Raw genomic sequence first — 4542 nt, 5'->3', positions numbered from 1 at the left:
ATTAGTGACGGTGTTCAGGATTCACCGAGGTGAACCCAGATCATGTCCCCATTTCAGCATCCTTAAACTAATTTTTCTGTGAAGTCTCTTTTGCCATATAAGTTGATATTCACAAATTCCAGTGTTAGGGCCTGGATGTCTTTGGGTACCATCATTCGGCTCACCACAAAGAATTTTCAAGTGAAAATGTTGAAGAAATAATAAGCAATTTTTCCTCAAAAAAGAAGCAATTATTTTCCAAATAAGCTCACCAACTTAAAAAATTCAGTGACTCCAAAACAAAACAGATGTGAACAAAACTATGCAAAGGCATATCATAATCACACAATCCAACACAGAGAAAAGTTTTTTAGAAATGTACATTACAAAGACATTACATCAGAGGGCATCTGCGTAGTTCAGTTGGATAAGCATCTGCCTTTAGCTCAGATCATGATCTCAGGGTCCCAGGATCAAGCCTCATTCGGGCTCTGTGCTCATTAGGGAGACTGCTTCTTCCCCTCCCTCTGCCTGCTGCTCTGCCTCTTGTGCTCTTTCTCTCCCTGTCAAATATATAAATAAAATCTTAAAAAAAAAAAGACATTACATCAGAAAAACAAAGATCAGGATGACAGCAGACATCTTGGTACAAACAATATAAGTGAGAAAACAACAATGTGATATTTTTAAGGTGCTAAGATATATATATATATATATATATATATATATATATATATACACACACTTACACACACACATATAATCTATATCCAGTAAAATTTCTTTTTAAAAAGATTTTATTTATTTATTTGACACAGAGAGAAAGATTATAGGCAGGCAGAGAGAGAGGAGGAAGCAGGCTCCCCATGAAGCCGAGAGCCCAATGCAGGGCTCGATTCCAGGACTCTGAGATCATGACCTGAGCCCAAGGCAGAGGATTAACCCACTGAGCCACCCAGGTGCCCCTCCAGTAAAATTTCTTTAAAAAATGAAAGCACAAGGACACCTGGTTGGTTAACCAGTTGGTTAAGAGCCTGCCTTCAACTCTGATCACGATCCCAGGGTCCTGGAATGGAGCTCCATGTTGGGATCCCTGCTCAGTGGAGAGTCTGCTTCTCCCTCTCACTCTCCTTCTGCATTCTCTATCTCTTTCTCTCTCTCTCCATTGCTCTCTCTCTCAAATAAATAAATAAAATCTTATAAAAAATAAAAGTACAATCAGGTTTTCTGAAACACACAAAGGCAAAAAATATTCACCACCAACATGCCTATACTACAAGAAGTCTAGGAAGTCTTTTAGAGAGGAGAAAAATGATAGTAGAGAAGTGGGTGCACACAATGAAGAAAGAGCAATGGGAATGAGAATTACATGTGTAAATACATCAGATGTTTTTGTCCTTTTAAAAATTCCTTTAGAGGAGAGCAGACTGAATAAAGATAATGGCATTGTGATCTGTGATGTGGGGCTTATCATATTGGTAATGTAAGATGTATGGTTACCACAGGAGAAAGTTAGGGGCAGTGCAAGTGCATTACCACAAGGTGTGTGTGGTGCCCATATGGTGGCATAACACCACTTATAGGTCAACAGGGATATGTTAAAGAGGTAGACTCTACACCAAGCAACAATTAAGAAAACAAAGAGCTATACTATACAAAGAGCTTTCCTATTATAAAGAGCTCCCTTCCCAGATAGCTTCACTGATGAATTCTACCAAACATAATAATGGAAGAAACAATACCAGTATTACAAAACTCATATAGAAAGAAGGGACTAATTCCTACTCATTTTGTGAAGCCAGCATTACCCTGACACAAAATCAACCAAGGACAGTATAAAAAAGCTGCAAATCAGTATTCCTCATGAATGAAAATGCAAAGTTCTAAAGAATATTTTGCTAGTTGAATCCATCAATATATAAATCTATCAATATACTTCATGACCATTAGAATTTACACAGGAAATGCAAGATTTGTTTAACATTTGAAAAATCCATTAATATAATTCATTGTACAAAAAAAAAACTAAAAAAGAAAAATCATGTGATCATTTCTATAGAAGATTTGAAAAAAACCCAGTATTCATTCCTGAAAAAAAAAAAAAAAAAAAAAAAAAAAACCTCACCAAGTAGGAATATGAGGGAATTTGTTCAAAATAATGAAGGATATGTATTGAAAACCTACAGATAACATGACACTATATGATGAAAGATTAGAGGCTTTACCCCTAAGATTGAGAACAAGGAAAAGATGTCCCCTATTATTTCTATTCAGTATTTTACTGGAAGTTCAGGATAGCAATAAAGACAGAAAAACAAAACACATTCAAATGGAAGAGAAATAGGTAAAATTATCTTTATTCACAGATGACATGATCATCTGTGTAGCAAATCCGAGGGAATCTACAAAGGTTTCCTAGAGCTAATGGGTGATTTTACCAAGGTAGCAGCCTAAAAGATCAATATGAAACCAAATATAAAATACTCATATGTGGGTTTGAAGAAAGAGTGAAAGTATCATGTAATGGAAATTACAAAACATTTCCTGGAGAAACTGGGAAATATACTGTGTTCATGATTCACAGATTTATTACTATTATTAAAATTTCAAATCTCAGGGCACCTGGGGTGGCTCAGTCAGTTAAGCATCTGCATTAGGATCAGGTCATGATCCCATCATCTGGGGATTGAGCCCCACATTGGGCTTCCTGCTCAGCAGGGAGTCTGCTTTTCTCTCTCCCTCTAACCCTCCCTCCTGCTTGTGATTTCTTTCTCTCTCTCTCTCAAATTAATAGAAAATCTTTTTAAAAAAATTTCGAATATCCCTAAATTGATCTATACATTCAAAACAATTTCAGTCAAAACCCCATTGTTAATAGCCAAATGATGGAAAGAGCCCAAGTGTCTACTGGTTGATGAATGGATAAAAAAGAGGTGGTATATATATATGCAATTGAATATTACTCAGCCATAAAAAAAGAATGAAATCTGCCATTCACAACAACATGGATGGATCTAGGGGGCATAATGTTAGGTGAAACAAGTCAGTCAGAGAAGGACAAATACCACATGACTTCACTCCTATGTGGAATTTAAGAAACAAAACAAGCAAAGAGGAAAAAGAGAGAGAAGGAGAGAGAGACAAGCCAAGAAACAGACCTTTAACTCCAAAGGACACACTGATGGTCATCGCTGGGCTCGGGCGTAGGGGATGGGGGATGAGGAAAACAGGTGATGAGGATGAAGGAGTGCACTTGATATGAGCATGAGGTGATGCATGTTTCTACACCTGAAACTGACATTACACTGTATGTTAACTAACTGGAATTTAAATAAAAACTTAAAGGAAACAATCTCATCATTAGAAATCAGGAAACGCAAATTGAACAGATTAATCATACCACATATCATCCAGGATGTGAAGCAGCTGAAACTTGGTTATACTCTAGAGTGCCATCACTTTGGGAAACTGGCAGTTTTTTAAAAAACGAAATGCGGAGTTAGAGAGGAGAAGGGAGTTGGGGGAAATTGGAAGGGGAGGTGAACCATGAGAGACTATGAACTCTGAAAAACAATCTGAGGGTTTTGAAGGGGCGGGGGGCGGTGGGAGGTCGGGGTACCAGGTAGTGGGTATTATAGAGGGCACGGATTGCATGGAGCACTGGGTGTTGTGCAAAAATAATGAATACTGTTATGCTGAAAATAAAAAATAAATTAAAAAAATAATAAAAAGTTAAAAAAGAAAAATAAAACAAAAAATAAAACACTAAAGAATACCAAAAAAACACCAAAAATGCATACTTACCATATGATCCAACTGTTCCACTTGTGTAAGCATATTTTTATACAAAGACTTGTACATAATGTTATCACTGCTTTGTTTTTAGTAATCAGAAAACAAAACAACCCAAATGTTTACACACCAAGTGGTGAGTGGATGGCCAACTGTGGGACAGCATATATGTGAATACTATTTAGCAACCAAAAATAATGATATATGCTACAATATGCAAGGATCTGAAAACACTTGTGTGAAGAGAGGAAAGCCTCCCTCTGCTTGTGCTTTTTTTTTTAAAAAAGCACATTATTCACATTTAAATTTTTGTAAACTTTTGGGATACTCAAACTAATATTTAGGAACTGAGAACCGACCAGCTGTTGCTTGGGGATAATGAGGACAAGCAGCGGTGGGATGGGGTGTACTAGGAGCATGAATAAATTTGGGGCGACACTGGATGTTTGTTATGTGAGTGTAGTCATGGTTTCATGGTGTTCATACATGTTAAAAGTCATCACTTTATACACAATATATAAGTGCAATTTATTGTATGTTAATTATTTAAATCAGCAGTACTGCTTTATTAATAAAAAGAATCTTCAGGGGTGGAAAATAATTATGCTTAAAAGTCTGAAGTAAGCTATTGCTTTTTAAGTGTCATCCTTGTGCAGGGGCCCTGCTAATCTCTGTATCATTTCAATTTTTAGTATATGCACTCCCCAAATGAGTTCAAGGATTGCTTTTTTTTTTTTTTTTTTTTTTTTTTTTTTTTTAATTTTTTTTTTT

General features: G+C 36.2%; 1 non-coding gene across 1 annotated transcript; it reads right to left on the bottom strand.

Annotated features, from left to right (window-relative positions):
- Positions 1-4380: 4380 nt before the first annotated feature.
- LOC132017029 (U6 spliceosomal RNA) lies at positions 4381-4487 on the bottom strand. The gene has a single exon (XR_009404113.1). It is a non-coding gene; the product is annotated as a U6 spliceosomal RNA (small nuclear RNA).
- Between the last annotated feature and the right edge of the window lie 55 nt (positions 4488-4542).

The sequence above is a fragment of the Mustela nigripes genome, chromosome 4, assembly GCF_022355385.1.
Source record: "Mustela nigripes isolate SB6536 chromosome 4, MUSNIG.SB6536, whole genome shotgun sequence".
Taxonomy (NCBI): Eukaryota; Metazoa; Chordata; class Mammalia; order Carnivora; family Mustelidae; genus Mustela; species Mustela nigripes.
The sequence above is the reverse complement of the archived record's forward strand: the minus strand, read 5'-3'. Positions and strand labels throughout refer to the sequence as shown.